The sequence below is a fragment of the Melospiza georgiana genome, chromosome Z (genome assembly GCF_028018845.1).
Source record: "Melospiza georgiana isolate bMelGeo1 chromosome Z, bMelGeo1.pri, whole genome shotgun sequence".
NCBI lineage: Eukaryota > Metazoa > Chordata > Aves > Passeriformes > Passerellidae > Melospiza > Melospiza georgiana.
This window is the reverse complement of record NC_080465.1, coordinates 16919984-16930133: the sequence shown is the minus strand read 5'-3', so window position 1 is coordinate 16930133 and position 10150 is coordinate 16919984.

Here is a 10150-nt window from a genome sequence, read left to right as displayed (position 1 = left end):
CAGTCATTTTCTAGTGTATTCATTGGAAGCTGCTGTTGCCTCACTTTGCACAGTTGCACCTGGCAGATGTCTCCATTTCTTAGTGAAAGGAAAACTCCTGGCTCTTCACAGTTGTCTTCTCACTGAACTTAACTCAATTATCCTCATTTGTTTTGAACAAGAGCAGGACCATTCCTTGTCAAAATGCATGGCTCCTGAATTTCAGTCAGAATTTATTTCTTGGAATGGTTATCAGTAGTGTCTATTAATCAATTCCTATTGGAGACAATTATAAACAACTTATTCTAAATTTGAAAGTTTTTTGGTGAAATGAAAAACTATAATTCTACATCAAGAAAAATATATTCTAGATCCAAACAAATGATGTTTTGTGGTGTTTCACACAGCAGTTACAGTGCAGAGTCTCAGAGCTGAGACTACCTCTTTCTTCTCTGGGAAAAAACCCTGAACCTCAGACAAGTAGCAACCATTGCACTAGCTGATCGTTCAGTTTAACAACGATGTGAACATTACAGTGAGACACTGTAGAACATAATTCTTACTCTTGACTCTGTTCTTGGGGTGCCTTACCTGGAATATTGCATACCATTCTGGTGCCTCCAATAAAAGAAGGACATTAAGCTGTTGGAGCAAGGCCAGAGGGAGGCCTCAAAGTTGACAAGGGGACTAGGGAGAAAGAGTGAGAAAGTTGAGACTATATGGCCTGGAGAAGGTTGTGGGGATACCTCACAGCACCCTTCCAGTGTCTGAAGGGTCCTACAGGGAAGCTGGAGAGGAGCTTTTCATCAGGAACTGTAGTGGTAGGACAAGGATTAATGGGTTCTCACTGAAAGAGGGTATATTTAGGTTAGAAATACAAATGATATTCTTTGCTGAGAGCAGTAGGCACTGGAGTATGTTGCCCAGAGGAGCTGCAGATGGTCCATCCCCAGAAATACTCAAAGCCAGGTTGGGTAGGGTTCTGAACAATCTGTTCTAGTGGAAGATGTCCCTGCCATGAGCAGCTGTGACTAGGAGATCTTTATGGTCCCTTCTAAATCAAACCATTCAATGATTCTGTGATAATGTGGCAGATGTAAAAGCCAGCTGCAATGTCCACTGCACAACAATGCAGAGACTTTTATTTACCACCTGTGAATTCTATTTGAGAAAGGGCACTGTGAAGAGAACAGCATTCTTGAATGCCTTCATAAAAGTATATTTCTAACTCTTCAAATCAATTTAGATCAAATTCCTCTTCATCTGTCAGCCAGGGAAGTACATTGTTAAAACTAATGCACTACCTCCAGCAACACTCTCTTGGACAAGGGATTAAATGGAGTAAGGATAGTGGATTTCCTTTTCCTCCACCTGAATAGGAAGGGCAGGAGAAACAGTGGAATAATATATGCTTTTAAAAAGAAAACTGCTAAATAAATAATGTTACATCTGACTTTCAACAATGAAAAAAGGGTACAACAAAAAAAAGGAGGGATTTTGTTTTGTTTTTTTAAATGCTTCATTCTCCTTCATTGCTTCATTCTCCTTCATTGCTTCCATACAGTGTGGGAATACCCTGGAGAGGAAACAAATCTGCTTGTGAGAGAGAAGCATGAAACAGGATAAAACATTGAGAAGATCTGCTGCTTGCTATTGAGGGGTTGTGGTGCATGCAGAGGAGCTGCTGAGAGCAGGATGAAGTTGGCAGATCTCAGAGGAGAGGGAAAAGGCACTTTCTATCTTCTGGAATTGGCTAAGCACTTTGCTGCAGGACAGAAAGCCTCTGAGCTGTCAGAAGCCATGCCTAAATGCAAGATGTTTCTTCTAAAGGGACACAGTGAATTCAAAAATGTACATGTGAACCCCTTACACTTCTAGTCCATCACAACACATGAGCTAGGCTTTCAAACACTTATTGAGAATCTTACCTTACTTATTCTAGTAATAGTGATTCTACACTGTAGTAGACTCATTTAAAATCCTTTTGGTGTTCATCAGGTTGCTCCATCCAGGAGATAATTTTGGCATAGCTGACTGGGACTCATAGCAGACTTGGACACCCATGACGATACATGGGAAGACAGGGTTGAATGTAAATGCAAGGGTTCAATTTATGTAAGGGCATATGTCCAGTTGAAAATTTATGTAAGGGCATATGTGGCTGCAGGACAAAGGGCCAGAATAGTTCCAGTACTTGTCTGCAGTCACTAGAATGGATTCCAGTACAACTGCATGGTGATTACCTGACAAGGATCACCAAGTCCAACTCCCAGCCTTGAGCAGGCACCCCAAAGAATCACACTGTGTGCCTGAGAGCATTGTCCACATTGCCTCAGGAACCTGTTCCAGTTTCTAAAAGTTAGAAGAATCTCTGAGTTGAAAAAATCCCACTTAGGTTTAAAAGAGCCAAAGCATTTCTGCAAAGTTTTTGGAAAGAAAACTTTCTAGGCTAAGTTCTTCCCTGCATTCACAATGATCATTGGCTTTGCAGGCACTTCTGGAATACTGAAAAGCACCACAGGTGTTAACCTGACATTAATTACAGCAGTTTTAATCCTCTGCTTTACAAGAATGTGTTTTTCCTGAAAAGTACTGTGCATTCTACTTTTGAAGAATGCTAAGACCTCATCATGTGATCACCCAAATGTGCTCTTCTTAAGATAGTCAATAACCCCTTCTTCTCAAATCTTTTCCCCTAATGGCTTGTTCACTTACTAAATACGTGTATCATCCTCCTGACTTATGTAATTACAAGATGGGAACATAATCTGGTCTAAATCAGGGCCATGGTATCTGATGAACTGATGTCTGAAGGTTAGACAAAACTTCTTTAACTAGTTTCTTTGACCTTAAGAGTAGCAAAGGATGTAAGATTTTCACAGGCTCATATATTACAAGAGAAAGAAATATGCCAAGCAGCTAGCTTAATTTCTAGCCACTTCAGTTAAAAAACAGAATGGGTAAGATCTTGCTAGATGCACTAATGATACTAATGTGGTAATTAAGAGTTTTTTGAGTGCATCCCCTTCTAAGAAAAATGTCTTCCATATTATCACATATGCCTAAGCCCATGATTGCCTCTTATAAACATGCTTTTGCATGACAAAACTATTTTAGTCATGGCACAAATTAAGTTGCCATTTTGCCATTTCATATAGTGTCATTGTGTTTCCACAGAACATTTGCCACTTTTGTCTCCAGATTCTCCATTTCCACCTTCTGATTGGAAACAAATTACTTTTCATTACACAACAAAGTGTTACAGAGAAAATAAAATTGAACATAAATTAGGTTTTTGTCTTTCTAGGGACATTCTCCTGGATTCAAGCTGTGTGCATCTTGAATATGCTTATTAAGGAGGAAAAAAAAGAAATTTTGAAAAATGTTACCTTGTGAAATGCTTTTCTTCCTGCAAATTTGGATTTACAGAGAAGTCAATGAACAGATTCTAGTATTGCGTGAATGTTGGATTTATGTTCCTGGCCCTTTTTGCTAAAAAACTTCTCCATTTTTCAACATGAATATAGTGGAGAAAACTAGATTTTCTCTAGTACTGAGTTGACTGCCATTCACTAGACTTTAAACAATGTAGATGGTAAAACAGTGACAACATTCAAAAGTCTCTGTCATAAAACAGATACTTGATAAATACAATTTTCTTCTTTGTGTTTCCTTCACTTCTACCCAGCACTGCTTCTGCAGGTTGGAAGTTTTTCGCATGCTGCACATCTCTCCAAGCATAAAAATTGGCTTGTGTGTTGACAGAAAAAAAAAATATTCAGTCAGGTAGAACAAGTGTGACAGTCTGGCACTTGCCCAACAGCATGTTTGGGAAGTGCCAGAGTACACCTACATGGGCATGGCACCCATATATAATCTGTAGTAGGTAAATGCAAAATGATGGTTTAGCTTTCATCTAAACTGAGCTTCCAGCTCCTGAAGGCAGTCTGTTTTGAAGATAGGGTAAATAATATAAAATTTTAATTAGATTCCTCAAAATGTACCCTGACAAGCAGTGTTTACCACTATTCAAAACTATGTATCTTAAATTATTCTTTTTTACTGGAAATTTAAAGTATACATAAATAACATGTTTAAGTATCCCAGTAAACTTCATTCTCAAGTCATAAAAGTGGTGGGCTGCTCCTGGAGATAAGAATCACTGAGAAGAGAACAGAAGACTAAACATGTATCTGCAAGTTAGTGAATCTGTGTGTGGGAGGAAGCCACATAAATTTATTCAGACTTTTGTTTTAGTTCAGAGAACCAGTGTGAATTATATCAGAAAGCAAAATTCAGCCTGGATAAAGAGTGTCGGCAGCTGTCTCAGATAATAATAGAGAGATTTAGGCAATTTTAGAAACTCTCTGGAAGACAGGTATGCAGAAGTCATTTCCACATTTCAGCAGGTGGTTTGTTTGTTTTTATTTTGCTTTGTTTCGTTTTAATTTAGGTACATCTTTTGACTTTCTTTTTGCAAGCAAAACTATATTTTTCTTACAATTATCTCTTTCAGGAATGTAATGAGAAACCCTGTAATTTGAAGATATATCCTGGCCAAATCCTCAACTTTCTTGTCTTTTTCTCCTCACCTAGTAACTGGATACTTCAGGTATATTTCCGTTGACCCCAGAGACAGACAACTGCCATGTTGCAGGAAACAAAATATTGAGTTTCACAGGACTGAAAAAAAGGTTTCAGGAAAGAATTAGGACTACTTAAAGACAAGGTAAAGTTACAGAGGAAAGAATCAAGCATTCAAGGTTATAAACTGAGTGAATTTCTAAATCACACGCATTTGCTGCAGAATGAAATTCAAGATGCCACTTTGCAAAGCGGTGAGTGGTGATGCTGTAATAATATCTCTGCACAGGGCCTCATGTAGTGTTCTCTGGTTTATTTTTCTTCCCACCATAATGCATCAATAATCAAGACAGTAATAAAGACATCTCCAAATAAATGCAGGATCTGGACAGAAAAATTTGCAATCTAGTCAACATCAAAATCACTAAGTAAACTATATGCTACTGAACTAGTTTAAGGCTTAAAGATAAGGGCCTGAGGAGGCTACAACTGTCAAAATATTAAATGGATCATTTCATCTGTAATTTAACAACTTTTTTCTTTAACAGATACCCACAAAAATACTTGTGAGGAGAAAATTCTATATTTTTCCAAAATTTCATAAAATAAATATAATTGATGGTGATAATTTGAAAGAGGTACATTAGAAAAAATATAACATTATCCTCTAGCTATTTATAGAAATGTATTAGTCTATGCTGAAGAATTAATCCCTCCCTCATTAAAATCTATTAACTTTAAAACCTATTTACTAGTCTAGTCAAAAAATATTGAAATACTGAAGAATACAAAGGGACATACTTCATAAATTCTTTAGTCCTAGATAGTGTGCAGTCAAAATCTGTCAATCTTGAATGCACATTTTGATTATCTGAGAAACTGAGTGATCAAAACAATTCAAAGTAATAATACTATCAGTATACATGCAAATAGCTGGCCCACTACTTCTGTAGTGGCTTTCTAATGCTCAGAATATTTAATAATTTAACATCCCAGTGCTTTAAAACAATTTATTATAGAAAGACACTAATTCAATCTTAACTCAAAGGAAAATTAGATAGATTTATTGAGGTGTCATCATAGCAGAGTTTCAATCCCAAAATTTGGAGTCCAGTTAATGTGATATGAAGAGAAGTAGCCACAACACAGTAAGAGGAAAAGTTTATACAAGAAATGCTGTACCTTCTAATGCACAAGACAGTTCCTATGACCTGATATACATCACCACTGGAAAACCAGCTCAAATCTAAGAGATATGTACAATTTTTGTTTACTGGCCTTGAATATTAGCACACACTAATCCATTCTCCCAAGTTTAACGACTTGCAAGTCTAAATGCTTTACTAACTGAAAACCAAGAATAAAATACATCAGAAATTCTTTGACAAATCATGCCCACCGCTGCTGGTCAGAGCTTCATTATCAATGTTCAAACATTCAGATGATGATACTGTTATGTTTTTCTCTAGTGCAGAAAGGGTGATAAAGGACTAATGATTGACTTTATCTCAGAGTGGTCAAATGGTCACAGTTTACAAAGGACAAAGCAGGCAGGAGACAGAGCACACAGTAAAGCCAACTTGCAATGACCCAAAGGGTCTCTTGAATGCATCTATATAAATGACTGTGGTTGCAAGCAAAGGAGTCGTATAAATACATTTTAACAGGAGGGTGAAGAGATGGTTGGTCGTGAAAAACATGGTCATACATAATAGAGACTTGGGAAAATATCTCCATCCTGATCTCTTGCCTTTCCCAGACCTCTTTGGTTTAAAGTGCTGAAGATGCACTCCTCAGTTTCAGTAATAGAATACTGTTGGCCTCTTTTCTGGAAAGAAAATAATCCCATAATGTAATCTTTTGTTCTAGCAAACATGCATGCAGCAAAGTTTGAAAATATCATATAAATTATACAGCAGTGGATGTCCCATTCCTTTTGTCAATAAACTTCATTGAAATCTCCTGAAATGTATGCATGACTACTCTAAAAACCACAGAAGCTCTTATGGAACCCTCCCTTCCAAAACTGCAGATTAGTTTGGTGTGGCTTAAATTATTTCTTTAGAGCGCATTGCTGTTTCACTTTAATTATATGACTAATTTGTGATTCTCTGTGAGGGACTTCCCGATGGAAAGTAAAGCCTTTTATGTGAGCAACTGATACCACTGGGAAAAAAGGGGCAAACTTTCATATGTTCTAGTCCTTTAAGATTTTAATTTGATAGTGTTCATATCAGTGTCAGCTGTAAATAGAATTCTAAACCCAAATTAATATACTTTCTGAGGAGAACTGGCAATTGAATCTTCATTGGTTTTACTAAGCTAATATATACACAGAAACTCTAAGTTAAAACATAATCCTACAAATATCAACAATTCTTGTCTTTAAATTGGGAAGTTTGGACATATTTCATCACATTGTCCTTTCCTTTCCTATTCTGGAGTCAGAATTCTTAGTCAGATCTAAATTACATCAGCTGAGCTTACAGAAACATCCCTGGTGAAGATAAGAATGAATTCATGTTCATAATCCATCATGTTGGAACATTTATTACATGAAACACTAACACTGATAATTTCATCAATTAGAATAATGACTGTTCCAGAGATAAAACAATTCATTCAACCACAAGATGGCTGGATAAAACTTTTAACCTTAGCATTATTCAATACATCATTCCTATTATTTAATTACATTATTAAAAACAATACATTTCATCACCTATCTCAGCACTTGGGACTTTATTTCCCTTGCTTGCTAGCAGATGCTGCAAAGCAGAATGTCTCATCCAGTCAGAGCACCTGGACAAATCCAAGTGTAGCATCTTTTTCTATCACGCATCTGTTTGTGAGTAACCAAAAAGTTCTGTGTCAAAAGCACAAAATTTTTGGTACGCCTTCTTTTCCTTCAACTCCCCTTCACCTCCATTACTATTTTTACTAGTTCATTCATTTTTTCCTCCATATTACAAGGAATTGAGGTCATTTGAAGGAGTTGTCAGTGAGGACTCTGCTGACCTCACTAAAGAGGTTGGCCCAGCAGTGCTTGCGTGTGGTAGTTCCCTTAGAATTGCAGTGTTTGGCAGAAACAAAGGCTGTAAAAACTTGCACATGATGATTGGGCTGTGTATTAGAAAAATATAATTAATATTTTGGTAGATGTGTTTTTCTTACTTGTGTTGATTTGCTTTTTTGGTGTAAGTGTACACCAAAAAAGCACAGCACACTCTAATGTCAGAAAATAAGGATTTATATTGAGTACAAATCAAATAATCCCGAAGGTGTTGCTGGGGCTACAAGTACTAGTGCTACAGCTGGTGGTGTAACTCTTCTACTGATCAGGCTTCATTATTTTTAAATCAGCATGCACTATCAATGATAGTTTTTATGACCAGAGTACTGTAAACTGAGAATGTGTCATGCAGGCTTGCTGAGACAAAGTAGCCTTCTGTCTCCCCAAACCCACATTCCACCATGCCCTCCAAAAAAAAAGGCACATTTTGTAACACATCTGAACTCGAATTAGTAAGTTGCTCACACTCAATGTTTCACAACCTATGCTTAAGCATGTCACTCTAGTATTGGGCTTCTAGTTCCAGATTTATTAGAAGATACAATGAGGGCCCTGGACAAGGACTGAAATAACAGCAAGCTGAGGAGGAATTTCTAGTGCTTTCAAGCTGGAAGAGAACTCTCTACACAATTGCATTGTGTAGAAACCACTACACTTGTACTTAGGAAAATTCTGCTTTTTACGCAACTGGAGTGAGCCATTGAGAAAGTAAAAAATTCAGCAAGCAGTCCAACTGTAGGCATAGGGGATGTAATGATATTATTCTCTCTTTGGAAGCATAGCATCTGCATGAGTGGGCGTTTATATGAAGTGTTTCTCAATTCCAGTTTAAATTCAGCAGCTTGGTGTCACATATTTTGTTCTTTCTCTGCTAGATTAAAAAGCTTTTACAGTTGGAAATATAGCATCACCCACTTAATTCCTGAAAAAGAGAATGAAGTGCTGCCTATCAAAAAATTTCTCTTAGCAGCAGTCATGATGGCTGCCTCCAAAGGGTACCTGTATTTCTCAGTTTAGAAAAATCATTGCTAGCCTACAGAAAAATTTTAAACCCAGGTGAAGAGAGGATAAATGCTAACCAGAGCAAGGGAAATTTAACATGCAGGCTTAAAGTTCAGAGGTGGAGGCAGCAATTAGACAAGTGGGAGTCAGTGAAATGAGTAATGGGATTTTTCACTGTTTTAATAATTCTATAATTTCTGAAGTATTTGAGATAATGATCAGGGCTATACTATGAATGATTGTCTGTTATCTGCAAGACACTTATAAGGTGTCCAGGGACAGCTGCCTGACAGATTTGAAGGTCTTCCTTTTGCACAGTTGGGCTGATTAATAGTATTCTGAAGATATCTGGTCATAGATTATCAGAGATTAAATGCTAATAGCATTCTCTCGCCTGTTTATATAATTTACAATTTAATTAGTCATGTCTCTTTTTCTGTGAGTTATATTTAACATCATCCTTTAGAATGCAAACCTACAAGTAGTTCTGAGTAGTTCATATCTTTCTTCGAGATGCTGTCTTTCTTCTCTGATATGAAGAAGTTCAGAAACCTGTAACTCTCAATATAAATTCAGATTCTGGATTTACCCTTTAGAATCTGCAGAGTGCCTTTACCAGGAAGTTCAAACAGGGACTTATAGCTTGAATTTTTGCTCTTTGGAACTGTAAAAGTGGCGATAGCAAAGAAGGCAGCAAATACTATTTACACTCTGTGAATTTCTGTTTGTGCAAGTTTATCTGAGCTCAGGGCATGTGATACAAGGATGAAAAGCATTATGCAGGGAATTAGAAAGTATGACCAGTGCATCTTTGCATGGTTCCTGGGTTGGTGTGCTTCACTAGGCTGCACTGCTCTAATTCAGTACCTGTTAACTGTGAAAACATATCCTTTTCATCTAGGCAGAGTATTTTCAAATAGAGGTGGCTTTATCAGTTTTCATGCTACAAAATCAGAACTTCTTTGGCTGAGTTTAAGTGAAATCCATGGAGCATGAACTATGTCCGTAGGCCAGACACACTGAAATCGCCCTGAAATGTTGAAAAAGAAGAGTGCTTATATTGCAGTAAGAATATTGAAAGAGGGAGCCCTTCTCCTTTTAAGATATCTGAAATCTTTTGAGAAAGATACTACAAATAGTAGTATATTTTTATACTCTCAAAGGCAAGCAATACAAAGGTTTCTTGAGTATATATTAAGCACTTCTTTCTGCAACCCTACAGAAGGTGAACAGCAAATATTCCCAGAGGTAGTGAAAGTAGTGAATACTTAACTGGGATGCATAAGTCTGAACAATGACTATATTAAAACCTCAGATGCTCACTAATTTAATAAAATACAATACTCTGAGAATTTATTGTACTAAAAACTCCTAAGAAAATTTATGAAGAAGAAAAGAGTCATATTATGTCCTTTATCAAAAATGTAAAGACAGGAGTTCTTTTCCAGCCCTGAGCTGACTTTTAAAATTATCCAGCAAAGTCCATCATGGTATCAAAGTCTATTTTATTCA